General features: G+C 30.8%; 1 pseudogene; it reads right to left on the reverse strand.

Moving 5' to 3' along the window:
- Window positions 1-16,090: 16,090 nt before the first annotated feature.
- On the reverse strand, window positions 16,091-17,358 carry LOC149160096 (leucine-rich repeat receptor-like serine/threonine-protein kinase BAM1 pseudogene; annotated as a pseudogene).
- Between the last annotated feature and the right edge of the window lie 130 nt (window positions 17,359-17,488).

The following is a 17,488-nucleotide window of genomic DNA, read 5'->3' on the forward strand; positions in this document are numbered from 1 at the left end:
CCCTAAGATTAATATTATAAATATTGTGAATAATATTATATCCTTGGAATATGAACCCTTAGATTAATAAACCCAAGGGATTGATATCATAAATGCAAGAGGTTGATAAACCCAAGAGATTGTAAATGCATGGGAATAATATTAAACACAAGGTATTAATATTATAAAATGAAGGGATATAAACACTAAAATAAAGAGTAAACCATAAGATGAATATTATAAACCTTAATATTAACATTATAAACATATGCGATTGATAAGTCCAAGGGATTAATTTTAAGCCCCAAGGGAATAACATTAAACCTTAGTATTAATATTAAATCCTAGGAACATAAACCCTAAGATTGATAAACCCAAAGGATTAATATGAGAAACTCAAGGGATTATAAACTTAAGGGACTAGCATTAAACCATAACATTAATATTATAAACAATAAGCTTATCATTAAACCCTCTGATTAATATTAGAAACCATAGGATCAATATTATAAACCTAAGGGATTAATAAACTCACTGTATTAATATTACCATGATTCATTTTCATATTGAGACAATCGTTCTTACAATGTGACAGTGGACTATCATTGACCATGGTTGATGATGGTTGAACGTGGTTGATTTTCATATTGAGAAAATCTTTGTCACAATGTGACATTGGCCACTCGTTAAGCATGGTCGACTAAGATTATAAACTGAAGGGATTTATATTAAACCATGCGATTAATATTATAAACCCTATGAATAATATTATAGCATAGGAATATATGAACCCTTAGATTAATAATCCCAATGGATTGATATTGTAAACCAAAAGGGATTATAAACTCAAGGGCATAATATTAAATCCAAAGATTTAATATTATAAACTCAATGTATATAAACCTTAAGACAAATATTATAAACCCTAAAATAAACATGGTTGACCATTATTAACCGTGGTTAATTTTGATATTGACACAATCTTTGTCACAATGCGATGGTCGACGATGGTTGGCCATGGTTGATTTTCATATTGAGATAATATTTGGCACAATGCGATTTCACAACATGGTTGACCGAGGTTGATTACGATATTGAGATAGAGTTTGTCACCATAGTTGGACCATAGTTGACCGTGGATGATCATGGTTGTGATAATGTGATGTTGGATCAAGAGACAATATTCATCACAATATGACCATGATTATTGACCATGGTTGACCATGATTATTTAAAGTTATTAATATTCGTAATTAATTGCAGAATTTAGGCTTATTTGATCCATATCAAATTTATAGAGAAGGTTTATCGGTAAAAATCACATCTTTCTTCATTTGTCGACGCATTTTAAAATTAAGGTTTTTAAATATTAATAATATTAATAATATTAATATTTGTATTCATCTTAATTAATATTGATATTAAATTTAAAATTAAAATTAATATTAATAAATAATATTAAAATGTTACTTATATAAACATTAATGATAATAATGTTAAAATATAATAATTAATATTAATATTTTTTTGGCAAGTCAACACGCATAGGGGGATTGGAACTAATGAGATATCGCATGGAGTGCATTAATAATGCACCCTTTATGGTCAAAACAAGGTCATTACCATTAATTAATATTAATATTAATAATATTAAAATAATATTAACAAATTAAAATTTATTAATATTATTTATAGTAATAATGTTAATTTCATTAATAATATTAACAATAATAATTATATGTTGTTAAATTTAATATTGTAACTTAAATTCTATTAATAAATTAATGTTATTGTATTAACAATTTCAAAAATTTAATATTATTAATAATATTACAAATATTAATTTTCTAAACCTAATTAATAATCAACACTCTCAATATCATTTAATGTTATTAATATTAATAATTAACATTAAAATTAAAATTAATATTTATAAATATTAATAATAATAGAAGTAATATCAATATTCATATTTATATTAATTGATATTAATATTATAATTAATATTTAAATTAATATCCATTTTAATACATTAAATTAAAATTAAAATTAATAATAATATTAAAGTTTCAAATAATTAATATTAGTTTCATATAATAAAACAATATTAATATTTAAACTATTTTAATATTAAAATAAAACTAATATTAATAATCATACTTATTAAATATAATGTTAAAATAATAATGTTTATAATAAATTTGTATTAATGTTTTTTATTGAAGTTAATGATTATAATATATTTATATTAAAGCTTATATTATAATTAATAATATTATTAAACTTAATATAATTTTTATTAGATTCCATATTTATAATGAGTAATATAAAACCTAACACAAACTCGCAACGACCACATTTACCACAAGTATTTCTACGGAGACGGAATAAAATCAATGGAATTAGTCAACTAAACTTTAATATAAATATATTAAAGTCCCTGTGGTGCGGTGGGATCTCTGCGGTGCGGTGGGATAAGGGTCTCATATATTCTCGCTACAATTGGGTGCAGTGATTAAACATAAAGTGTGGACTGTAACATACTCGGGCAGAGTGAAATAACATAAACCCTCCCTGAAGTGGCAAACCTTGAATAAACCCTCGCGGAAGTGACAGATTCTGAACAAATCCTTGTTCAGTGGCAGACTTGAGTCACAAGACCGAATTCTGGGTTTGAAGTAGCTTACTCAAGACGCGCTGAAGAGTGTATAGAACGAAAGTTTCGAGAATATTATCTTAAATTGATTAACTCTTTTCGTTGCAGTGCAATTCATCTCTGGGAGCGGAGGAGTGCGGTCGAGGATTCCGAAGAGGCAACTAAACTCTGTGCTGCGAGGGTTGGACTTAGTGAGGTGGAATCTCTGCAGTGCGGGGGTATGGTACATCTCTGTACTGCGGTGATTTGATTCATCTTCATCTGGATACGCGAAACAGGAGGGCTACCGATACATGTCCATAATCGTGGAGCAGCACTTGAACAAGTCGTGCACTGTGAGGAGCGGCCAAAGAATTAAAATAGTCTTTTCAAAAACATCGTTTCTTCGGGATCTTGGTAGTCTCTCAAGCGAAGTAAGGCACATTGCAACGGCCATTGCTTTTCGATAAAATTGCTCTAGGCCTTAGATCAAACGAATAAGAGGAAATACCATGGCACTTTGAACACCAACTGTGGCCTCCAGAGTCGATGCACTTCATGGTTTCAAAGAAAATTGCAATAACCATTGTTTTCGAGAATATTGCTCCCGATTCAATCAGATCTGCGGGCTATGGTGGGCAAGTGCAATCTGAAGTGAGGTTTACTATATCAGGTGCACACTTTCCTTATCTTTTTCTAATACATATTTGCTCATATATTTTCAAATATGAATATTTCACCACAGCTACCAAAGATTATCAAAGGCAGAGCTAGCATAGTTACTCTACAAGGCCTTTATGAGTATATAGAGTCTTTAGAGAAACGTAGAGAAAAAAGAGAATTCAAGCTACAAACAGATTTAGAAGCCATCTTGGAAAATAAATTTGTATCTCTTGAAGACACAATCCAAAAACAAATAGCAAATAAAATAGAACTATTGGAGAATAAAATGGAGGCAATGGAGACTAGGTTGCAAGTTATAGAAAAACAAAACCAAGATGCTAACCAAACATCCCAACAAGGAGGATTTGATACTTTAAAGAGTCTTAAAATAAAGGACATGATTAAAGAACTAGAAGAAAAAGTTAATAGCCGCCTCACATTAAATAATGTGGTAGATAAATTAGTTATCAAACCAATTAAAGATGAAATGAAAAAATTAATAGAATTAGACCATGAATGTAACAAAAGGGCCTTGAACCTTATAATCTTCGGTTTAAAAAAGAAGGTAGATGAGGATACTTTAACCATAACCCAGACATAATTACATAATAGATTACAAATTGAAACAACATGTCTCACAAAAGCAACAAGGTTGGAGAAATTAACTGAGAATAAATGAAGACTGATCCGAATAAAGGTGAGCTCTACTGTTCATAAGTACAACATACTTAGTATAACCTCAAGTCTAAAAGGAACAAGAATATTTATAAATGAAGATCTCATTCCAGAAGATCAAGAAGAATTAAGAAATGAGGTTCAAAAGGTAAAAGAAGCCAAAAAGGAAGGAAAGTGGGCAATAGAAAAGCCTTTATTTGAGATAGAAACCAAAAAGATAGTAATAAATAGCAATTCAACATGTTCCAAATTCTTTCTTGGAATTGTCAGAGTTTTCCATGGAACAAAAGCCCCAAGCTAAGTTGGATCTCAAATGATGTTGATATTATTTTTCTTGTTGAAACTTGGGAGCACAAAGAACCTAAGGTCCGTAACATAGATGGCTTTACGCTATGGTCTACCTGGAACAAGTGATCCTCCCATAGAGGCATTGAGGGAATAGCTTATTACATTAAGAAGAACATCTCCCCCATGCTAGGATTTATAAAAACAACCCTTACAAGCAATATAGTTGGATAGAGATCAGTGACATTAATTATAAAAATACCTACATAGCAATATGTTATTTCCCCCCATCAATTCTAACTTCTATAAGAAGAAGAATCTAGATAAAAATAGTCCTTATAATGGTTTAGAAAATGATATTTCTAGCCTAAGGAATGAAGGTAATATCTTTTTAATAGGTGACTTTAATGCTCGAACTTCAAGCAACCAAGCTATTATTCTAAGTAGTCATTCCAACCCTAATCCTCTTTGCTTAGACGAAGACCCTACCCTGGCTAGTAGGTACAAAAGGAGCTGTGAAGACCTCGAGGAGAATTTGTTCGGGTCGGAGCTAGTCAAGCTCTGTAGTGCTCAAGATTTCATAATTTGCAATGGTCTAAAGAAGTGGCCCAATTCTAGCTAGATGACCTGCATCCATGGGCTTGGTAGCAGCGTGGTAGACTATGTTATTTCCAATCTCCCTTTATACAACGAAATAATAAATTTTGACATGTTAAACGACCACAAGCCTGAATCTGATCATAGGCCTTAACTTATAACTCTCAATGTTGTCATGCATAGAGATCCCATAAAAAATAAGCCTTATAGCCAAAAGAACTTAATATTTGATAGAAATAAAAACGATATCTTTCCAAACGAATTAAAATCTAATTTTCTTCCTTTATCTAGTATAGACAACATAGAAAACCTCTATCATACTTTACTACAACACTCTCATATTCTATTAACAAGTTCTCAATTGAAGTCTCAAATAATAAAATAAATAGCAAAACCAAACCATGCTATGACAAAGATTGTAAAAGTGTGAGGAGAACAATTAAGGAAGCTGTTGATGAATCTCTTAAAATGGGTAAGATAAAAATATTCAAAGCCCTAACTAAAATGAAAAAGGGGCAGTACATTCATAAAAGACAAGAGAATCTCTTACACTTCTCTAAGGTAGCTCCTAAGAAATTTTGGAGGCAGATTCTGACTAGGATAACTAAAGATAATAATAAAATTGCTCTACACAATTAGAATTCCTAACTTAAAAAGCTCTATGAATCTCCAAATTTCATGGATAACTTTGAAACCCTACTCACAATGAAAGAGGTTTTCTCTTTAGAAGACACTGATTTGGGGTTAAACGCCTAACTAATGGGAAAGCCAAGGACATAGAAGGTTACCAGGTGGAAATCTTAAAAAATTGGAGGTCTTGTCCTCCTCCCCCACATCCACAAGATTTTCAATCAAGCAATCAAGCAAGGGTTCCCTAAACCATGGACTGAGAGCCTCATTATCCCTATTTTTAAAAGTGGGGATACAAATAACGGCTCTAATTATCAGACAATTATGATCAGCCCTCTCTCAGCCAAGTTACATAGTAGTATTTTGGAAAAAAAAGTTGAGCATATGGCTTGAAAGTGAAGGTAAGCAGGCTAAAGGCCAAGCAGATTTCAGAAGGCATCACGCAACAACAGACCACGTCGTTACACTTAGGATCATTGTGGAGGAATGTCGTAATGATAAATCCAATATCTTTTGCTGCTTTGTGGACTTTAGAAAGGCTTTCAATATGGTTCCTAGAAACAACCTTTGGAATAGATTAGAAAAGCTAAAGGTTCCTTTCGAGTTGAGAGCTGCCGCTATAAGGTTATATGAGAATGTAATTGCCAAGCTAAAGAGCAATGAGGGGTGGTCGAAAGTTATTAAGTGTAATATCGGAGTTAAATAAGGTTATCCCCTCTCCCCTACCCTATTTGGTATCTACATCGACAAGCTCGAAGGTTATTTAGAGGAAGCAGGATGTGCTGGCATGATCTTAGCTGGGATAGTCATCATCCTTCTTCTTTATGCTGACGATATTGTTCTTCTCGCAAGGTGCCCATCTGATCTTGATAAGAAACCTAGGGTTCTTAAGGATTTCTGCTCTACCATGGGTATGACTGTTAACACTGACAAAAAAAAAGTTATGATTATCAAATCCAAGGACACTTCCGCTAATTTTATGTATGACAATAATAGCTTGGAGGAAGTGTATTCTTACAAGTACCTAGGAATTGATATTCATCACAAACTAAACTGGAATTATAGCATTGAGAAAAGGATTAATGGGTGGTGGAAAGCTTATTATGGTCTTGAAAATAATTGTAATATGAAAAACCTCGTAATGTGGGATAAAAAGAAGTTCCTCTTTGAAACTTTAGTCACTCCTGTTATCTTATATGTATGTGACGTTTGGGGTTGCAGTATCTCTAGAGAATCCTGGAGAAATATTGAGCAAATATAGAAGCCTTTTATAACGTATAACCTAAAAATTAAAAGCAATACACCCTATTATATTCTCCTTATAGAAGTCGGTCTTTCCCCTATCAAGATCCTAGATATGATTAGGCTTCTGTTGTACAAGCACAAACTCAATAACATAGGAGATCATAGACTTCCTAAGCTAGCTTTAAATTCCAACCAAAACCACCTAAGGTTCAAACGGGGGTGGTATAAGTACACGAGGGCCTGGTTAAACTATTGGGAGATCAACGAGAATGATGCATTGCAAAACATTAATAACATTAAAAAAATTGTTACTTCTAAGTTAAAAAAAAAAATGTGGTGTGAGAGAGATTTAGCAGCTAAAAGAAAATTAAGTTATTATCAGAAGATCATCAACCCCACCCTAGAAGATAAAAAGTATCTCTCTATTTTAACTAGCTCAAAGAAGAAATTAATATAGAGAAGACTAGAACGAACTCTCATGAGCTCCATAGTGAGACAGGTTGTTGGGGAGTTCCTAAAACACCATGGATGGAAAAGATTTGCCATCTCTCTGAGAATAGGATATCGAGGATGAAAACCACTTCCTCTTAGAGTGCCCCACGTACAACCACATCAGATCTCAATTTCATAATCTTTGTCACAATACTGACCTTCCTAGCCTTTTACGATGTCAAAATTATAGTGAGCTTGGAAGGCTTCTCTCCAAGCTTTTTGATAATAAAAATAAAGTCTTAAATCAAACTAAATAATTTGTTTGGTTAGGTTTGATAGACTAAAGTTTGGTCTCAGTGGACGTTAACCATAATTATTATTATAAGCATTAACTTCAATAAAAATACATTAATATAAATTTATTATTATTAATAAACTTCCAATTGAAATGTAATATTAAAAATAAAACCAAAACTTAAAACCTAAAGTGATATAAAACCTAACATAAACCCGTAAAGACCACATTTACCACAAGTATTTCTACGGAGATGGAATAAAATCAGTGCAAACAGAATTGATGTAGGGTTAATGTAGGGAGTTTCCCCTTTAATGTTTCTTTTCTATGGCTTTTCATAATTATTGAGGCTCTCACCTCAATAAACTCAAAAGGGAAAAGAAGTGGCGTATGCTGCTACAATGAACAGATAAAATGGATCTGCTGAGTTGAGGTTTTGTACGCATCTTCTGAGTGATTGCTAGGTGTTAATTTTCTGTTAAAAGAATTTGCGACTGCTCTCTTCTTTTACCGTTGGAGAGTCGTAATGATGTTGGAGTGTCCGAATGACAGTTCTAATTTCAGAGATAGCGACTGAAGAAAACTTTGACTCCATCACTGAAAACAGAGTCTGAGGGGCAATAAAAAGCAGTTAAATGGCCACACTCTCAACTTTCTTTGTTAAAAGAAAATGCACAAGCAGATGAAATGGTAATCGAATGGGATTATCAAAATAATTCTTTGCAAGCAGAACTATGAGTAATTAATAATCTTGATCTAAGATTTACCAGTGAAAGCCATTTGGCAAACCCAGCAATGGCACGATGTCATGGGCATTTCACTATATATTTTTAATGCCATTTTCTTAGATTTTATTTAGCGTGAATAGGAGGGAGTTACATAACCTATTTATCACTAATAGGCAAGCGTTACGTAACGGAGGTGCCAGCTTGCAATGGTCGATTATTTTTATTTTGTAATGCAGGAGAATGTGATTTATTGGAATTTTTTTTATGCTAAAGAGATACCATTCCAAAAGCTCCAATGGCAACTTGCTAACAACTACGGAGGATGGAGGACTTTTCATAACTGTAGTACCATGTTCTTTCTTATTCATGTTTAATGATGATACGTGGCTATTAATTTTAATACTATTATAGTAACTTTTAATTTTAATGTTGTAGTTTGATTAATTTTTTATATCATTACACTCTTTGTTAATCTTGATAGCTGTCAATTAAAAAATGTTATACTAAATTTTTAGTCATGTTTTGTAAAAAATTAATTTGAGTATGGTTTAAACATGTGATTTAGATATGCAAGGAAGTTAGTAATGTGAATTTTATCCATTGATCTGGTGGCGACTACGAGAATATACTAGCATCTTTAAATTTAGTCCATCCAATCAAAATTTTTAATTTGTAAAATCATTAAAGTATCCAACTCCATTAGGAGGGACACCTATTGGCGTCATAAAAATAAAAATAAAAAATTTGATAGCTAAACTAAAAAGAAAACAGTAAAAACTAAATTTACATACAAGCAAATACTTTTAACCATGAAAAATACAAATATTAAAAATAAATTTGCTTTATCTATATAGTTATTTATTTTTTAATTGATAATTATTTAAATTTATTATTAATAACAATTCCTCTTAAATAAATTTAATTAATATATTGTTTAAATTTATTTCTTATTTTTATATAAATATTGTAAAAAAATATTTATCATATTGATTATATACTAATGTATACGTAAAAACAATATATTATAATTATTGTGGATGTGCTTACTTTTATAGAATATAGTTTAAAAATAAATTGATATTAATTTATTGTTTCTAAATTATTGATAATCTCTCTATAATTTTTGCTAAAAATATATTTTTAAATAAAAAAAAGATAATACAAAGTAAAGACATAAAATTACTCAATAATCTTTAATCATATTTTTTTTTTTTTTTTTTTGCTTATTTCACAGCTTCCCCATTCTCACTTTTCCATATAATTACCCTATAAAAGTGAACAAGTGTTTGACACCACACAATTTTTATATAAAGGAAAAGGCATAAAAAATAATTGAAAGTTAAAAGATGATAAATATGTACTACTTTTATATATAAGAAAAAATGCATAAAAATTAATGGAAAGTTAAAGATGATAAATATGTATGTGTATATTTATGGTTTCAAAAACTAAAAAGCCATAGAAGCTAAAATTGATAGTGGCAATTTTGAGATTTTGAAAGGCATATCTCAAGATTATGATAACTTTATGGTTGATAAATTTCCAATTGCCCAAGGAGCAATACAAAAGAAGGATTAGCATGACATTTTATAAAAGAGTTCAAGATAGCTAGCATTTTAAATATGTGGAAATGTTATAAATATAATGGAGTTGTGAATTAGTAATAAGATAAAGTGATTCTGGTTAATTTTGAAATTAAATTTATATCTTAATGGTATATTGAATAAATTGAAAATCAAATATATTAATAATTAGTACAACCCAATGCCACGTAGATAGATTCCCACCATTTTTATGCAAATAATGGTTGGAAACTTTCCACATGACATTTTGTTATGAAAAACTTGCAATAACAGTCATTAATTATGACACTTGGTTAATAATTTTTATTCTTTCTTTTAATCTGGTATTTTATATCTAATAATTTAACTTAAAACAATGTAAAAATAACTATTACCTAATTAGAAAAAAATATTATTTTAAATCTTTTTTTTAATATATTATTTTTCAAAACATTTATAAACCTGATAAAATGTGTTTAAAATTTTGAAAATTAATTGAAAGTCATTTTTTTTTACTTAAACCAAAAACAATATAAGTTATATAAATAACTTTGCTATTTCACATATAATATTAAAGGATTTAAAAAAAATTACATATTCAAAAAAAATATAAATTTCAAAAAAATACATTTTAGTGTTTTTTTCTCATTCATATATAAACAATCATTTTTAAAAAATTATAAATGGAAAAAAAATTCTTTTAAGTGTTGGATTGAATTAATGAAAGTTTATGTTACTAGAATGGTCATATAAATTAAATGGTTCGTAAATGTCGATAAGCATGAACCCATAATAACCATTAAAACACTTGGCAAAATTTTAAAAACCATGGACCACTTTATTAATACAACATGCCCGAAAAAAACCAAAACTCATTTCATGTGAAGCTACTTCATATGATATTTTTTCAATTAAGTTTATTGAAAGGGTAACTTTGGAGATAAATGTCAACCTGTGATTTCTGAATGCTACTATAGCTAGGAACTACCCCTAAAGGTGCAAAGATACACCAAAGGAATTGAACATGTCTATGATGTTACTACAAAAATGTTGTAGCAAAGGAAATATAAAAACCTAAAGGGTGGAGGATGGAGGGGAGGAAATGTGTTTAGGTTTGTAATAGTCTCACACTTGTGCCGATGACAGATGCTGCTCAAACCACTTCGCTAAATCATTTTTTTCTGATCATACCACTATGTCAAAATATTATATACATATTATATCCAATCTATAACATGCAAGGTAATGAGGAGAAACATTACCATAGGACCTCGTGGGAACTTGCACACCAAAAATGTAATTGCACACTCAAAATGACTAAAATCAATGTGTGTTGATAATGAGATTAGACTATCTATTGCACTAGATGTTGCAAAGGAAACGTCCTAACGCATACATTTGAGAAAAATAGCATGATGTTGAACACCTTAAATGCCAACTATGTGGGATGAATGAAACCTTGAAACACTTGTTCTAGTTTTGAAAATATGCTCATTTTAAGGTTTTTCCCTCCCTTCACTCGTTTAGTATTCCCTCAAAGATTTTTGTTTTGGGAGATTCTCTCCCCTGAGTCATATATTTTCGCACAACATAGTACTATATTAGAATTGGTATCATATATCTTTGAAACACAACCAACATATATGTATCAACTAGTTTTTACGGTACTGCCGTTATGCTTAACAAGAGTGGTCCCTCGTTTGTGCACATTTGAGTTTGCATATCCAATTGCACATGTGGAGGGGGATATGGAAATAATCCACCTCAATGAGTTAATGGGCTACTAGGAAATGCATAATGAACATAGTTTTGCCTCAAGGATATTCTCTTGATCCCGGATTTCCACGACCTGAAAACAAATAACATATTATTGAAAGCACAAGGAAAGTAAGCATATTACAAGTCATATAGGGATGACTATGGATAACTCACAACATTGAGCGTCACTATAGTAGGCTTATTGATGATTCTTCTTACATCCAATCCTACAATTGTACCAACATATTTCATTGCTTGTTGCTAAGCATCATTAAAATAGGCAGGCATAGTAATGATTACATTCAAGACAGTCTTTCCAAGGTAACCCTCGACAATTTATTTCTTATTGGTCAACACAAATGCACCTATTTGACTGGGAGAGTATTTTTTCCCATTTATTTATACCCAAGCATCAACATTATTTTTTTTAAATATTAAATCAAACTCGTTCCTATCAAACACTTACTCCCAAACACAATATTTGTGGGATTTGTCACAACTTGATGTTTGGAAGGAATATTTGCAAGTATCTTTCTCTTTTGATTCACAACTGCAATAGATGATGTTGTCTTGGCCCCTTCTGAGTTCTCAATTACTTTTGGGTTCTTCAGATATTCAAAAAAATAGTCTAATGAAAAGAATGCAAGAAAATCAAAATACTAATTATTTTGTCAACTCAACATAGAGAAAATAATAAGGAATTTAGCATTAAATGATAAACAACTAAACTTCCCTTCCATGATGGCTGCACATGATTTGGAAGTGCCAAAACCAATACCAAAAATATCACTCTCAATAGGCCTTGAGTTGTAAAGCCCTATCAACCATTACTAAAAATTCTAAAAAGAAAAATGAATTCTTCAATGCAATAAGGCCATCTACTTCTTAATTGATGGAAATTAATCAAACAAAGTGATCTTACCACAAATGAAGGTTATTGTATAAACCTGAAATTTATTGTTGTATTTTCCCAACTTTGTATGATAGGTGACTGAGAGATTGACAGGTAGTGATATATATTTATATGAATATGAATATCTTTGTGAATAGATGGTTAGAAAAAATAAGATTGTTTTGTCTTATTTAATATTTCAAGTTTCATATTTATATATCTATAATTAGTTTCATATTTATATATATATAATTATGAATATGTTGCTTGTTAGTAAATATTCAAAAATTTATTTTATTCATTCATATTTATATATTTATGTTTTATGATTCTATAACCGCCATTATTAACTTTTTCTCACATATTTAAAAATTAAATTAAATTTAATCATATGATATATGATCATTCCATCCTTCCACTTAAAAGCATTCAAAGACTTTGAAGACTCCTTAGGTGAGAGTGATCACTTTTAGAACACTTCCGAATCTCTTTTGAGCGTTTAAAATAAAGACCTTCGGAAAAATACAATTGTTTCTTTTTCATGTTTATAAAATTGAGTATGTCGTGTGAATGGTTTGAAAAGAAAATCTAAAAAATTGGATATTGTGGAAGTTTAATATTTAAAGAATATGAGTTTTTCTTCGATCTAAAAACACGCATAAAGGGTTAGAAGTACTGAATAAATCCTTGTGGCGGCATACGTTTTTGTGATGACGATGGATGCACTTACCCAGAACACTGTATTGAACCACATTTCTTTTTAACATGGGAACGTATCGATGTTATAAATAACGTGTAATAAACATGAAAAAGAAGGAAACGAATGGAGACTCTACTATAATATAAATAGGAAGATCAATTTGCCATGCCCTAGTTATTTGACGTTGTTCAAGGATCATGCCATGACATTCTGTGTTCATACAATCCGGTAAGAAATGGAAAGATTTGTTTAGGTTTAGTTTTTTTGGGTGGGGGTAGCGGTATTTTCCTAATGACCTAGTCTGAAGTAACGTTCTTGTCCGGTATTATAATATATGAGAAACGGAATGAAGCCAAGAATGGTGACAAATTTCTATGCAGGGCTTCTGCGTATGTGTTTACAATTCTAGAGTATAACATCACAGAGAAAAGCAAGTTCTTGATGACTGATACAAATCGAAGAAATATGGTTAGAAGCACATCAGGGATAGAAGTCATCCCAGGTATTTTCTCTGAAGTGCTCTACCCATTAGTTGCCTATATATTGCCAGTATGCAGCTTCTAATTGTGCACACTAATTTTTTTTTTTTTTTATAATTGTTGTTATTGTTGGATAAATCGGCAGATATTATCTCACATGTCGAAAACAGGGATGCTCGGTGAAGAAGTAGGTTGAGCTCTGTCCAAATGAACCCGAATATGTTCTGAACAACTATACTTGTATACTACAATTCATAATCATAATGTCGTTGATTTTCCTTCTTCTCCACCTCTTTCGAGGAATTCATACCACTTGTGCACCAAATGATCGACATAGCAAGCGATAGACCGATACACAGAAAATCGAAATTATGTAAAGATGGAGAAGTTTTTCTATTTTTCAGATATTTCGGTAGATAGTTTAGCTCGCTACTCATATAATTATTTAAAATATAAGTGTTCTTTTTATAAACTTATTAATTATTAATTATTAGTAAATCTGATGATATTTAGAGTTTCTATTTATAGATAATACAATTTTTAATTTTATATATATATATATATATATATATATATTTATATATATTTTAAATTTAATTTTAAAAATTAATAAAAATAACAATATAACAAATATAGGTAGATAATTAATAAAATTTAATGTAAGTGTTTTCATTTTCATCAATTAAAAAATTACATTATAATATTAAAGTTACTATAATTATATAACAAAATAATTTTTAAAAATAAATAAATAGAAATGTATAAATTTATATAAATATAAAATTTAATAAAATTATACATTACATTATTATGTCTTAAATTTTAATTTTACGGTAAAATAGATTTTTTATTAAATTCAATTTTAATTTAATTAATTTTAATATATAATCAATGAAGGCATAATATAATATTTCGATGTATTCGTACACTGATTCACTTAATCAAATGTTCACATAACTTATCCCATAATAAATATTAGTTATATAGATATATGATGAAAATAGGACAAAAATCTTTGAACAAAAAGATGTATTAAAATAAGTTTTTCTTCGAATCAATTTACATGTTTTTCTCTTATTATGCACTACTATTATGAATGAAAAGATTTTATTTCCTCTGTATTTTAAACATTGGGACGAGTTTTATATGTTTAACATTGTTGAAGAAACGGTATAGATCTTTACAAGACACGTCACACTATTATTTTGATAGATATAGATTTTTACGGGACATTTCATACGACACTATTATTTTGATATTTCTTAGCTGGTATTACAACAATGTATAAAACAAGAGCGGAGAGAGGGTATTTAAAAGTCTTTTAAAAAGTAATGTTAAGGAAAAAATAAGGAAAACATATTTGAGGCATTTTTTTGAGCTATATTGGTTAAAGAAATATTATACAAATGTAAATTATTTTCCATAAATAATATTACATACGTTTTTTTATTTTCTCAAAAAAATATTAAAACATAGCAAATGAAATACCCATATTTCTTTCCTTTACACTTGAAAATCTTTAAAAAACAAAAAACAATGTTAAGGAAACAAATATGTAAAGTATCCTTTTGGGCTATATTTGTCACAGAAATAGTATACCAATGTAAATTACTTTTTATAAATAATATTACATAATTTTTCTAATTTCCCAAAAAAAAAAAAAAAAACATAATAAAAAAATCCTCATATTCACATGCGTTGCTTTCCTTTACTAACATATATTTATGCGAACGGTAAGAATATAACTATTTCATCTTATTTCTCTTGCATTTTAATCTTTGTGAGTAATTTTATATGTTCAACACAGATAGATTAACTTTACATGACACTTCATACTACGATATTATTAGTCCCTATCTCCGGCATAGCATGGACTATAGCGTTCGATCTAGCATTGACCCGGTATTACTTTTTCGGTTGACCGTAAATTTTGGGTGTTTAAACAGTTTTAAGCAAAGTTTATTGCTGGCGATTTCTCTCCAAAAAATTTTAACCAAAGTTTCGATTTCACCCTCTTATTGCAAGCGTCTCTTGCCCCGATGTGATTTTAGTGAGGGCAAGTTATTTTATCCTAAGTTTTTTCTTGCCCGTGCTTAGACTCTTAAGCTGGATGTTCTAGTTTATGCGTAGGTTGAATGTTCTGGTTTATGCGTAAGTTTATACATATGCTTACGCATGTTATCCATCTGTCACTATGCAGCCTCGATGCATCAACACTGCATCAACACTTGGATTTCTCATTGGATGAAACCTACCCGGGATCCTTTGTTTTGTGTGAAAACCCAGAAGCGGGGTTGTCTGTCTGTCGTTCTTTCTCGAGTGCATTTCTTTCATTTTTTGGCTAGTAAGATCTGTAAGCGGTAGTTCAAGCCAGATGAGCGTACTAGTTGATTTCTGTGAGACAAAAACAGGTAAATGGGAGACAGGAGGGAAGACTGAAGCTCACAAAAAATCAGGTACATTTCAAAAAAAAAAACATAATTACTTACATGGCCCAATATGGACTTTAGTTAAAAACCTTTTTTTGTTACAATCCTACTTCTGGTAATATGTGATCTTCGGATCTATAATCTCGATAACTCTTCCTCTCTCTAACTTCGTCATCTTCTTCACCCAACCGGCGAGGTTCATGCCCTGTTCAAATTCGCACTCTCCCACTGGTCGTTTTCCTGTAATGAGCCCAACCAGAACCACTCCAAAGCTATATATGTCGCTCTTCTCCTCCACTTTCAGAGCGTACACATACTCTGTCAATTCAATAATTATCACAAAGATGATTATCACATAAAATAGTAAAGTCATCACTTTATTTTCCATTTATTTTTAATTCGGGGGGAATCTCAAAAAGCAGCTATACAATGTGCAGCTTAAAACTCTCAGGTAACCCAAACACAAATACTTGAGCACAAACAGTAAAAAAATGATAAAGAATGAAACGAAAATTTACTTGGAGCTATGTAACCAAAAGAGCCTGCTATTGAAGACATACACTCAGAGGTACCTGAATGATGCAGTAACTTAGCCAGGCCAAAAGGAGCGATATGTGCTTCAAAATTGGAATCCAAAAGTATATGGTTGGACTTCACATCACGATGAAGTATAAGTGGCGAACAATCATGGTGAATATAGCGCAACCCCTTGGGGGCCTCCACTACAATTTTGTATCTACTATCCCAATTCAAATGCCCTTCATTTTTTCCATGGAGCAGCACCCCCAGGCTTCCGTTAGGCATGTATTCATACACCAGAAGATTAGTGTCATGATTGGAGAAAAAGGCCAGCAATGTTACTATACGCCTATGCCAGATTTTGCCAAGAGTATTGACCTCTACAGAGAATCCATGATACTTTAAAGAACCAATGCGAATACCCGTAAGTTTCTTCACTGCAATTTTTTGGCCATTGGGCATGATGCCTCGATACACCACTCTCGCTCCTCCTTCGCTGATGATGTTTTCTTGTTTTAGGCATTGTACAATGTCATCGCACCCAAATTCGAGCTTTTGGAAGGTCGTCATTTCCCACAACCTGTTATCGATTATTTTCTTGATGGCCCTAGCTCTACCTTTATATATGGCTACCCCAACTACCAAAAGCATCAAAAGCAACAAACAAAAGAGCAGAGGTGCCAGGCCATGCTTACGGTGAGCTTGACCTCGCGAAGTGTAATTGCCCAAGTGTAGTCTACACAAGTTGGGATTTCCTGCAAAACATGTTGGATCTAAATAGAAAAACCAGTTACCCTCTTGAATAATGCCTGAAAGGTTATTGTAAGAGAAATCAGGTTTGGTCAAGTTCTGCATGTTCTGTAATTCAACAGGAATACTCTCATTCAATTGATTTCTAGATACATTCAGATACTTGAGAACTGAATTAAATAAACACTTTCATTTTCATGTTTTTTGAACTAACTTTGTGAACTAAATTAAATAA

This window comes from Pinus tabuliformis, chromosome 5_2, assembly GCF_031772625.1.
Source record: "Pinus tabuliformis cultivar Carrire ecotype Pingquan chromosome 5_2, CPIR1, whole genome shotgun sequence".
NCBI classification, from domain to species: Eukaryota; Viridiplantae; Streptophyta; class Pinopsida; order Pinales; family Pinaceae; genus Pinus; species Pinus tabuliformis.